Source organism: Micromys minutus (genome assembly GCF_963924665.1).
Source record: "Micromys minutus genome assembly, chromosome: 13".
NCBI lineage: Eukaryota > Metazoa > Chordata > Mammalia > Rodentia > Muridae > Micromys > Micromys minutus.
In genome coordinates, this window is record NC_137982.1 from 44401689 (window position 1) to 44415411 (window position 13723).

Genomic DNA, 13723 nt, shown 5'->3' on the forward strand with positions numbered 1-13723 from the left:
TTCGCATCTGAGCTTTTAGCCCCATTTCAATTTGTGCAAGCCTAATATCACCAGGGCCTGATTTCGACAGCAGGGAAGGTGTGCCTTTTCACGGAATTTAGTTCTTTATCCAGGAGGGGGCTGCTTGGGAAGCCTGTGGACAGGGCAAACTGCCATACAAATGAAACTCGTTTTCCTTGAACGATCAGAATTTCTGAGTACGAAGCCGGTTTTACAGGAAAGCGAATAAACGTCCACTGTCAAGTCAGGACTCTGTTCTAGTTTTTGACGAGAGGGTAGGAGAAAAACCAACTGCATTCTTCTTCAATTGCACAGTTGCATATCAGTCAGGCACAACTGTGTCACTGAATCCACAGCTGTGTCCCCAGTGTGTAGGAAAGTGCTGGGCCATAGGAAACTCCAGCAGCACCACTGAATGGGTGCCTGTCATTGAGAGGCACCACTGCCACTTTCAGCCATGAAATGTCCCCTGGCTTCCTGTTCTCTCCCGTCCTTGACTGACACCTTTGGGCTGTTTGCATTTGGCTCTTCCTGTTTTCAGATGCTGAGTCTGGCTGGAACCGGCTAGCCATGGAACTTCGTGGAAAAATGAATGATGAAAACTGGGGGTGTCCCTTAACCCAGAAGGCAAGTAGAAGGAAACATTTTTTAATCTATAATTTTGACAAACAACCTTGACGCTTTCAAATAAACAATTGAGACTCTAAAAGAACCAAATAGGCCAAATCCCTAGCATCATTCTAAATTTTTGGTTGTTTATTAGTGTTGTTTTGAGATAGGATCTCATATAGCCAGGGCTAGCCTCAAACTCACAAAGCATCTGAGGATGACTTTAAGTGCCTGGTCTTCTGGGCTCCCCCTTTGAACTGCTGGGTTTGTGGGACTGCACCACCACACTCGGTGTCTAAAGGGGTTCTCTCACAGTTACTGAAGTCCTTGCCTAACCATGGCTTCATGCTAAGTAGACAGGTAGGAAAGAGCGTCTACCCAGGTCTAATTGAACTAAACTATCTCCTCTGGAAATATCATCCCATGGATGACTGAATTTTCATCAGGCATCCCCGTCTCCTCCCAAATATGACGAGAGATAAAGACAACCATGGTTGGTTTGTTAGCATATAGAAAGAATGACAGCTAAGAAAAGGATACATGTAAAGAACTGGACGTGGCTGTCTGATGGAAAAGCAAGCAAGGTGGTTTCTCTTTCAAAACAATCATCATTTCTGTTAACATTCTTCCAGAAACATCTTAGTGGTCCTAATACATGTTTCCTGATTGTGTTGTCTAAACAACAACAGAGGACTTTTACTTGGTCTATCCCATGGCAGACTGGCACATTTACCAACAGATTAAGTCATATTAAAACTCTTTCAAGGACCAAAACAAAACGAATAACTCCCAGATTAGAATACTGTTTTGTAGACAATGACTTTGTTAGACAGTTCCGTTGGTAAAGCACTTGCTGTGTTAAGTGTAAAGACCTGAGTTCCATCACCAGCACCCATGTCGGAAGTCAGGCATGGTAATGTGTGCTAACCCTGAGCTCTGGAGGCATAGACAGGCAGTTCCCTGGGGCTCACTGGTCAGCTGGTCTAACACACTTGGTATGCTCCAGACCAGCTAAAAACCTTGCCTCGAAAAGAAATAAGTAAATGAACAAATGAACAAATAAATGGATGACAAGTGTCCAAGGAATGACACCTGACATTGTCCTGTGGTTTCCTCACATGCTCATGCACCCACAGCCTCCTTACATGCTTGCATATGCATGCACCCACAGTCACCCACCCATACATACACACATATGCCTCACACATACATGAAAGACATTCATAGAGATTCCACCTTTGTAAGCATGTCTACATTCTTAATTTCAAAATAAATGTGTTTTCTTTTGTCTTAAACATAATTGTTGCCTGAATAATGTACATACATAAACAGTAAAATACTGATACAAAGTCCTGACTCCTGAGGTCTCCATGAATAAATTTGTACTTTGGCTATTTCTTCTAATATTAATCTCCTCATTTCTAAGAAATATTTTTGGCTGCTATTTCTTGACTTTTTATAATTTTATATTGTTTTATAACTTCCTACTGTACAACATGAGTTGTTTTTTTTTTTTAAAAAAAAAAAACATTTTGTGGTGGGCTAAATGAAAAATGTCCCCTATAGACTCGTGTATTTGAATACCTTTTCCCCAGGGGATGGTGCTGTTTGGGAAGGTTATGGAACTGTTTCCAGTCCTCTCTCTGCTTCTCATGTGCAGACACAATGTGATCTTTGTGAACATTGGCAAAGAGCATGCAGCAATTTCTTCAGAGAGATTAACAACAGATACTGTAAAAGCAAGCAACTTCAGTTCATAAAAAGAACTAATTGGATTCTCCCTCATATAATAAAGGGAACTCTAATATCTAGAGCCCCTATATTTTACACTGATGCCAATAAATCAGGAAAGGCAGGATATGAATCAGAAGATGTAAGTAAGGTGACTGAGGGTCCCTATAAGTCAGTTCAAAAATTTGAATTCCATGCAATACTTGTGGTAAATATTTATAAATATTAAAAAGTAATAACCTTTTATCCCATGCTGGTGCTGGCTCCCAAGGGGCCATCTGGCACTGTGGGGATCTCTAACTTGGTGCACCATGCCACCTCTAATAACTCAGTTGCTTCTGTCCTGGGTGGATATGACCACCCCGGCATGTTGTTTTCATCCACTTTCCTTCACCACCTGGTGGAATCATGACTTTTTAATCATTAATTTATCAAACAGGTTTATATGTTAAATTTTCAATCCACAAACTCTCTACACAATAAGCTTACAACCATTGGACAAAGATACAAACTTCCCATCCAGAAAAGATAAATTAGACTCATAGAAATCCATAGAAATAATTATAATAACCTCATCAAGTTAGAGATACTGTGAAAGAAACATACACATTGGCTTCTATCTTGTCTCCATCAACCCTGCCTACTGCCTCCTCTTCTGCTTTCCTCCAGCCTTTTTCTCCGCCTATCTCTCCACTGTCCAATCATATATCACCTTAACATCAACCCACAAATACTTATGGTTTTGTCAGGTTCTCAAGAGTCTCCTAATATAGTAACTGACTCTCAATATGCAGAAGGGGTTGTTTTACACTTAGAGACTGCTGAACTTATGAAGGATGATTATGAATTGACTTCACTATTTATTCAGCTACAACAAATGATCAGAAATAGGAGTTTTTCCACTATATACAACACACATAAGATCTCATACAGGTCTGACAGGTCATCTGGTGCAAGGCAATAATGAAATTGATCAGTTATTGATAGGAAGTGTACTAGAGACTTCAGAATACTGTTTTTAAAACACCACATTAACAGCAAAGGTTTAAAGAAAGAATTCTCTATCACTCTTCAACAAGCCAAGAAAATTATGGGGTAATGTCATATTTGCTTATTCTATAACCAAACTCCATTGCCTACAAGAACTAACCCTAAGGGTACCCAAATAAATGAAATTTAGCAGATGGATGTCTTCCATCCATTTTACAGTGTTTGGTAAATTGAAATATGTGCACCATACTATAAACACATATTCAGGATTTCAATGGGCAACTGCCTTAGCATCAGAAAAGTCTGATTCTGTAATTACACATTTGTTAGAAGTTATGGCCATTATGGGAATACTCATACAAATTAAAATGGACAATGCTCCAGCATATATCTCTAATAAAATGAAGTTTTTTCAATATTATAATATAAAACATGTTACAGGCATATCATACAATCCTAGAGGACAAGTAATTGTGGAGAGAGCCAATCAAACTCTAAGGGAGATGCTTAATAGTCAAAGCGGGGCAACAAAAACCCTCTAGTGATAAATTACATCATGCTTTATTAACCTTAATTTTTTAAATGCCAATGAACAAAACACCACAGCTGCTGAAAGACATTGGATTGTGGAAAAATACTACCCAACTAAACCAACCAGTTTATGTTAAGGCTATTTTGACAACAGAATGGAAAATGGGAAATGTATTACACTGGGGAGAGGTTATGTCTATGTTTCCACAGGAAAAGAAAAGCTGTGGGTTCCTTCCAAGTTGATAAAGATCAGACATGACCAAGGGAGACCTCCTGAAGACCTTGGTGACCAAGAAGGAAAGGGAGACTGACACAATCAACAAAGTAGGTGATGTATATGTGGTGACGTTTATGTTTCTGTATATAAAGACAGTTCTGGAACTGGCTGAGACTAAAATGTCTATACACAGCCAGTAACATTTCTTACATACAAATTTCTTATGACTTATTGTTACATACCATCCTTTAAGATGGCATGTATACAAAGTTATATCAGTTTGATTATGTGATCAAACTAACCTGAAGAAAGGCAGTCATCTTTATTGATCTTCATTAACCAATCTGTGCACCCTACATGCTCCATGTGAATGTCTTTACAGAACTGTATGTTTCTTGTAAGTTTTGTGTGCTGCAAGATGAAAAAGAGAAAGACATCCCTGAAAAGATCCACAATCCAGGATGCTGAGATTCTGGAACCTTTCATTCCAGCTCCACATTTAATTTTACCTCAGCTACATCAAATCTGCTTATTTGACTTGTTTTCAGAACTTGTCCAGAACAGCTAGCTTGCCTATCCAGCCTTTCAGACTGTTATACTCAAGAAGTCAGCTAGTTAGTAAATTTTCTTAGCACATAGTGACTGGAAGGCAATTGATGCCAGCTAGCTAGCCTGTGACAAAGCCAATTTTCCTATTTTCCTTTGGGCCTCCAGAAGGGAATTCTTCACTCCAATTCATCTGGAAGCAGACAAAAGAAGATCATATTCCCAATTCCTTATGTTGAGGTGAATGGTTCTGGTTATTTTATGAATTACAGATATGTTGTTATTTAAGGGATACTTTACAATTGTAGCTTTGGACAGGAAGGACTAGAGAGCTTAAACTCAGAGATTTCTACCTTTCCTCTTTTCTTATCCTTCCTTCTTAGGTAAAAAGGAAAGTGATGGAAGAAGAAGGGGAGATATAGTATATAATAGAAGTTAGAGAAATAGACAAAAAGGGATAGATTAGCAAATTTACTCTTAAACAAAAATTACATAGCTATATCTCACATTGGTAAACATCTTTATAATTGATACAGAGTTGAAGTTATAATCTCTTACATTGATACAGAATTTGATACAAATTAAGGTTTTCATTGGTATGGATCTCTTATTGATATAAAACTGGGATTAATACTGTTACTCCCATATAGGCATTGTGTCCATACAACACATTGATGAATACAAGGCTTAGACCCAGTCCTATAACTGCTGTTATAAACTGTTTTAAGATGATTAAGCAATACAAGCTAAGAGCCAGATAGCAAACTCATGGTTCTGAGTTAATTAAAGGGTGTTTTTAATTATTTCAATTAGAAATGGCCAAGAGTAGTCAAGGCTTAAAAGTTCAGAGAGTAGTCAAGGCTTAACAGTTCAGTAATGCTTTGCAAAGCTAGATAGTCTTCAAAAGTGTCAGAAGTCCACAGAATGTGATGTTTATGGACATTTCTTTATTAAAGATCATTTGACTAAAGACCTGTCTGTTCCTGACAGCATCTCTTTCTTGGGTTCTAAAAAGAGATTGAGCATCAATGGAGTTGCTCTAGTTGTGGGGGAGACAGCCATTATGCAAGAACTACCTCAATTCATCTACAGACAAAATACTGTCCAGAAAAGGGACAGACTATGCAGAATAGTCAACTGATTCTCTGCCAAGACAGGGTAATCAGCCATTTAAAATTCTGTATTACAAAGGTCTGTCAGATGATCCTGGACCAGAAGCCTGAAGACTGATGCTTCAACGTTTTGAAGAATGAGGCACTGTCCAGGTGATCAGTGGTCTCTATAAATTTGCTAAGTTTTGGAAGCTATGTTTTGTGCTTCTCAATTTTCAGGTAATATTAGTCGTTCTTGGATTTCTGACTGGTAGTCTCATAGCCAAGCTGTTAAGCATTGAGAAAGATGATATAGATTTGAGATGATGGTTTGCATGTGGCACATACTATAAAACCAGGACATAAGTCAAGTGTAGAAGTATAAGTCTTTTAAGTTAGAACAGATGCCAGAGTGCTTTACTTAATGGACAAAATTTATGACCTGAGTGTTAAGTGTATCTTATACTTTATAAATTGTAGAATGGTAATAGTTGTACTTTATTTATATCTGAGAGAAAAGAGCCTTTTAACTGGACAAAAGGTATGGGGAATGTTGTGGATTGCCCTGATGCTGTTTGTATTTTGATGCTAATTCAGCTTCCTCAAGAAGGGCTGCCTGGGACTAGGAGTGAATCATGTACTCAGGTGACTTCATTGGAACCATCTCTCCACTTTAACTTGTAAAATAAAGGTTAGATAAGTGATTGGGCAGTGGAAAGGAAGGTAGACCTGAAAAATTTTAGAGAAAAGGAGGTGGGGATAGAAGGGATATGAAGGAGGAGGTGGAAAGAAAATGGAGCGGAAGCACGTGGCCTTGAGAAACCCCAAGTTGTAAGGGATCTCATAGCTGGGGAATATAGTAGTGCAGTGGTAGATCACGTCTCAGTCTTTTGGATAAAATCAAGTGTAGTAGTCTAGTGGTAGATCTTCCCAATCTAGGCATGCAGCTTGTATTCATAATAATTGAACTGTGTTTTCTTTGCACGGGTTTATTTGGGTTGGAGTTTTTACCACAACACTGCTTCCTTACTGTAACAGACTCTATCCCTTGGGAACTGTAAGCCAAAATTAACCCTTTCATCTCTAAATTGCTTTTTGTCATAGCCTTCAGCCATAGCAATTGAAAGGATACTGACACACCCATGATTCACACATTCAATCCATTTCTCTTTATTCTTCATAAGAGACTGAGACATGTTTAAGAATAAAGAGAAATGGATTGAAGTGCATAGGGTAGCTCAGAATTCCCCAGAAGAAACAGTGGGGCTACTCAGACAGAGCTTTTGCTAAAATTGCACCCATAGTCCAGTTTGAAGAAAGCCTTGTTGCCTTTGAACTTGAAGCTTTCCTAGGTCCAGTCACTGCACTAGCAACTGGATGTCACTACTGTAATCACTGTGACAGAAACAACTGCTTTGGGCTGGAGATATGGTCAGCGGTTAAAAGCACTGACTGCTCTTCCAGAGGTCCTGTTTTCAATTCCCAGCAACCACATGGTGGCTCACAACCATCTGGAATGGAATTTTGGCGCCCTCTTCTGGCATATAGGCATATACTCGGGCAGAACACTGATAAATAAATCTAAAACAAAACAAAACAAAAAGCCAGAAACAACTGCTTGAAGATGATAATAATTAAAGCACATGAGGTGAGGCGGGTGATTTGGCATGGGTTTGCTAAGCCCTAACTCCAGGGTTAGTATGATGATATATTTACTCTCTTTAGACACACATGTTGTTAGCATTCTCTGCCCCACAGTTACCTGACAACATCCAGGTATGCTTGACACCATAAAAAGGGCTATTAGCTCCCCTCCTCTCCCTCTTGTTCTCTTGCTCTTGCCTTCCTGCCCCCACATTCTCCCCATTTCCTATGTCCCCTACATACTCATGGCTAGCCTCTACTTCTCTATTTCTCCCTCTTTCTTCCTCTCTCTCTCTCTCTCTCTCTCTCTCTCTCTCTCTCTCTCTCTCTCTCTCTGCCTTTCTCTACCCCTAAAACTCTCTTAACTCCTCTCCCCATGTACTGAACAAACTGAATTTTATACTATACTGTGGTTTCTTCTGGATCAACCTGCCGTTACTGATTCATAAATGGTGTTTGCAAGTCCTGCTGTTGCTGATTTGTAAATCATACTTTTTAAATACGTTTAAAAAAAAACTAAGCCTACATCCTCATCTCTTTCTTTCTTTCTTTCTTTCTTTTTTTTTTTTTTTTTTTTTTTTTTTTGACAGAGTTTCTCTATAGCCATGGCTGTCCTGTTCTGTAGACCAGGCTGTCCCTGAACTCAAGATCTACCTGTATCTGCCTGGAACAAAAGGTTTGCACCACTATGCCTGGCCTCCTCCTCATCTTTTAAGACTAATTCATCTGTTATTTTATGTGTATGAGTATTTGCCTGAATGTATATATACATACCAAATGGATGTCTGGTACCTATGGAGGCCAGAAGAGCATGATAGGAAATCCCCTGGAAGTAGAGTTATATCAACAGTTGTAAGCCAGAATATAGGTGCCGCGAACTGAACTCAGATTCTCTGCAAGAGCAGCAAGTGCTCTTAAGCATCTCTCCAACCTGTCCCGGTGGTGGGTAGTTTCTAATACCTTGCTTTAAGATCTAGGCTACTGTGCTACCAGACACTGCCCTGGTTCCCTTGGATCCACAGATGAAACACACACACACACATTAGCTCATTTTTATCCTGCTTTATGGCTAAGTGGCTCAGCTTTTCTAAGCCTCCAGCTGCTAGAGTTCTTTTACCTTTATTCCTTGCTCAACACTCTTAATCTCCCCTTAATTTAGTTGCCCAGTTACCTTCTCCTTGCTCAGCACTCTAAATCTGCCCTCAGCTTAGTTGCATTTCTAAAACTCCATTAGCTTAGTTGTATTTCTAATCTCCTGCCTGCTACCCCAGGCCCAGTCAGGGAAGCAGCCAATGGCTACTCCACCGAAAATCTCACATGGCTGGTGACTCTCCCTCCCTCCAAAGCACAGGGAATCCTTTCTTCCTCCTGTGTCTCCTAGCCTGACGGCGGGGGGGGGGGGGGGGACCTGGAAGTTCTGCCCCTTCTGCTCAGCCATTGGCCACTGGCACCTTATTGATTGATCAAGAACCAATTGGGAAATAGAACCTTCAATGTTTACTTACAGATTCCCGAGCAGAGCATCAGAACCAACTCCTACACCTCCCTGTCTTTTAAAATCTTTTCTGTGATATCTGCTTGTGTGTGGATAATTCATACCCTCTGTTCTCTGAGGAAACCTACTGACACACCTCACTCACAGACACAGACAGACAGACAGACAGATAGACAGAGAAAGAGAGAGAGATGAGCACACGTGCATGTGCAGATTAAGTTAGAGACAAGGAGAGAAAGCAGTGTTGTGTATCTACAACATCAAAGAAGAACTTTGTCTTTGAAGAACTCTGGATTCCTCCATCTACCACACTCTGCTTAGTTCTAAATAAAGAACAGCATGTGACCATTGCCCAGGATATCCAATATGGGTTTCTAAATCTAAAGCCTAGTGAGAAATATGGTATCAATTAACTTGTGTTTTCACATAGTTTCTTATATTAAAAAAAAAAGGGTGGTAAAATGTTCATAGGTCTCATTTATGAAAAAAATTTCCCTTGAATAACAAAAAAATTTTAAATCAATCAAATAAGCAACACACACACACACACACACACACACACACATACACACACACATACATACACAGTAATCTTTACAGAGATTTTTGAGACACATAGGTACCCTGAAATGAGCTATAAATCATTGAAGCCAGTGGTACAGTCAGTTGAATATCCAGAACTTATCTTGACTGGTGTCTCAGGTTTCTGTTGCTGTGATCAAATAGCATAACCAAAAGCAACTTGAAAGGGGTTCATTTGGTTTACACATTCTGATCACAGTCCACCGGGAAAGGAACCAGGACAGGAACTCAAGACAGGAACCAAAACAGAGACCACAAAGGAATGCTTCCTACTAGCTGGCTTTCACAATCTACTCAGCCTGCTTTCTCATACAACCCAGGATCACACTCCCAGTGATGGCACCAACCACAATGGGCTGGGCCCTCCCATATCTATCATTAATCAAGAAAATGTCCCATGAGTTTGCCTACAAGCCAATCTGATGGAGGCGTTTTCTCAGTTGAGGTTCTTTCTTCCCAGATGACTCCAGCTTGTGTCAAATTGACAGAAAAGAAGCCAGCTTGCCTGGTTCTAGCAGAAACAAGCTTATATGTTTTATCAAAGCTTAATCTCTTGAGTAACCTTGCATTTCCCTTTGTCTGTTGACATGCACTGTTGCCTCCCCCATCTTTCTGTAGGCCTCCTGTGCCCTCTAGTTCCCCACTGGGTTTCACCTAATTTGACTGTGCCATCTTTAGTATGCAAATGCCTATATTCAGTTGTTCTATATTCAAATTGTATTCATAGAAAATCGCTTGGTTCCCAAAGCCATTAAGTAAATGTTGAATCAAATTATCATACTGCTTAGAACACTCATGTGTGTCCCAAGCCCTGAATTAGTTATCAATCTTACTTCGTCTCCTTTAAAAAGAAAAATAGAGCTCAGATCTATTTTCAGCTCTCCCATTGCCTTCTGTCACCTGATCGTTTCTCTTGCTAAGTGGTTTCCTTACCCCTGCTCTCAGTCCCCACCAATCCATCTTTCATTCAGCTACCAAAATATTTAAGAAATATAAATTAGAGCACTGTAAAAATTAACCACTGTGAAATGCATCAATGGTTCCCTGTTGCCAACCAGATAAAACTCTTTGGCATTCTACTGTGGGCCCTGGCTTGATTCGACTTGTTTTGCCCGTGTCATGCTCAGTTCTACTCTGTACTGGGCACTTTTCATCTCAAATGTTCAGCTGCTCCTGCAAGTCAGCCTTGGTTCTTTCATTCTCAGAACACTTACCACTCACAGTACATGGCACCTTGATTGATACTCCCATGACCCTAAACTCCATAGGACAGCACACAAGTACTATACCTGCCTTAGTAAATGTTTTTGTCTGTTTGAGACAACATCTCATTGTGCGGCCCAGGCAGACCTTGAACTCTTGATCGTTGCTCAGCCTCCCCAGTGCTGGGATTACAGAGGTGCATCACTATGTCAACTAGTTTTTTTTTTTTAAATAGAAATTGAATGAAAAGCCACATGAATGAAATATTGTCTCTAAACATCACAGTCATGTATGTGACTTAGCTATGTCTAGGTGGGGAAAGGGAGGGAAGGAGGAAGGGAGGGAAGGAGATATAGAAACTAGGGTAAGAGCCAGAAAATCGGGAGAGAAGACGCCTTTGGACATGAGACTACGGGAAATTGTTGACCACAGAAGAGGAAGTTTATGGGGAGGTGGTTAGACAGGTTCATCATACAAGGCTCAGATAGGTGCCTGGGCAGCCCCAAGACCGTGGAGAATAGCCCTTGCAATCAATAGGAAGTAGTGTTCTCTGTTGTTTGAGGACAGCAGAACCTTTAGTCTAATGAGATTATCTTTAAAAATCCCAGTATCTAAAGTGAATAGGAAGATAATTTTATCAGTTTGTCTTTACTCATACATTTGATTTCCCAACATTCAACCTGCTTATAAAGTTGGTTGAGCAGCACCCTTGATGAACACAAACATTTAAGAGGCAGTGCATTTTTTCTTTTTTAGTTTTCTGTGATGTTATGAATTGAAACCAGAGACTTGTATGTGCTTGGAAAATGTTCTCTCTCCTAGCTATATCCCCAGTCCACGTGCATGACATATTTTGATCATGTTCACCCCTAAGACCTCTCTTGAGTCCTACCACCCCCACTGATCTCCTCAATGAGATGGCTTCAGTCTTAACAGCACCTTAAGTACTGATCAAATCCAAACAGGCTGTTTGTGAAGTTTCTAATTTCTTCCAAATTCTGGAGTTCTATGGAAATTTGACAAATATATTCTCAGCCCTGAGAACAGAAACTCAGATGCTGTGATCCTTAAGTCTGCCTATGAAGTATTCCCACAAGTTTGGGGGGGCTGGGGGCAATGTTCATCCATTTGAAATAAACAGTTCCTCCCATCCCCACTTGGCTTCTCCGGTGTGTCACCATGCCTGGCTCAGGAACAGCTTCTAAGTAGGATACTCACTGATCTTAGCCCACTGTTTTGTTCATGGGGCACCATTTTTAATTTCCCTCATTAGAATGTGTATCAGTTCATTCTCTGCTAGTGTCATAAAACACTGGCCAAACAACCTGTGGAAGAAAAGGACTTACTTGGTATACAGGTCTACTGTGGAGGGAAGCCAAGGCAGGAACTGGAGCACCGGTGACAGGAAGACTGTTTACTGGCTGGATTCCTCTAGCTGGTTCTCTCTTCTTATACCATCAGGGACCATCTGCCCAGGGGTGGCACTGCCCACAGTGGGTTGGGCCTTCCCACACCGATCATTAAACAATGAAACAGCCAGTCAAGATGGAGATAATTCTTCAGTTGAGGGTCTTTTTTCCAAGGTGACTCTAGTTTGTTGGCAAGTTGATCAAACCTCACCAGCACACAATAGGTGAGGTCATAGTTCATGATGCCTTATTAACCCTCAGTCTGCAAGGTCCAAAATAACAAGTACCACTTTTATCACATGGTAATCCAATTCAAACCCCAGGGACCGTTTCTTGTAGTCCCACCACGGGCCAGACTCCTCTAAGACAGACATGAGGATCAGAGCATCAGAGAGATTCTGGATTTCAGGTTGTAGATACCATGATGCCTAAACAAGACAGGGTTCTGCCTCCTCATCCCCTGCCCATTCATGGTCTTCATCCAGGTTCTTTGACCATATAGAACATATCTGAGCCCAATCTCCTCTCTCCATGTAGGTAGGCCTGTGCCGCAAACATGCTCCGCCAGATCCTCAGGCAAGCCAAGAAGCATCCCAGTTTGATTCCTCTCTTCATGTTTATCAGAGCAGGGGGAACTGGAGCAGCACTGGATGTGATGCGCTTGGCCTTGTTTAATCCAGATGTCAGCTGGGACAAGAAGAATAACCCAGAGCCCTGGAACAAACTGGGTCCCAATGAACAATATAAGTTCTACTCAGTGAATGCCAAGTCCTTGCCTGCATTTCTAATTCTAGGAACCATCTTCTCTATCTTGTGTCTCTAGCCCTACCCCTGTTTAGCACTGCCTCAGTATTTCCCAGTCCGTTGAGTCTCTGAGCCTGGAGCTATCTTGAATCTCAACAATGGTCCATTTGTGTGTGCTCAGGATGCTCTGATGCTAGGTTTGTACCTGCTACAACACTACAGAGACCCTTCTGTTACCTCCAGTAATGTGGGTACCATTGATGGAACCCACATTGGTCAGTGTGGGAATGTGGGATTTGAAAGAAGATGGGCTTTAGTGGCCCATGGATTGAGTAACTGAGGAAGACTCACAACAGCAGAAGCAGCTTGCTGGAAAGCCTTGCACATGTGTGTGTGCCCGTGGGATCTGTAAGAGATACCCAGCAGGCATCAAGATATACAGCTTGAAAGCTTAGGAGAGGGCTGGAGAGATGGCTCAGTGGTTAAGAGCACTGACTGCTATTTAGAGTTCCTGAGTTGAAATCCTAGCAACCACATGGTGGCTCACAATCATCTGTAATGAGATCTGATGCCCTCTTCTGTTTTGTCTGAAGACAGCTACAGTGTGCTTATATATAATAAATAAATAAATCTTAAAAAAAAAAGAAAGCTCAGGAGAGCATGTTACATTTGTGTAACTATCTCTCAGCTTGTGTTTGTTCCTATACATACACACACAGAGAGATATTCAGACACAGGCTAAGACAACATTCTCAAGGCTGAGTAACTATAAAGAAATATTGGCTGTAAGTATCACTGAGTAAAACTACATTTCATTCCTTTTATGCAAATCTAGGCATGTTTGTTAATCAACATCCTGAATAATTAATAACTCATTTACATGTTAATGTAGAAAATCTTAACCACCCTGAAATTTGCCTAGACCCAGTAA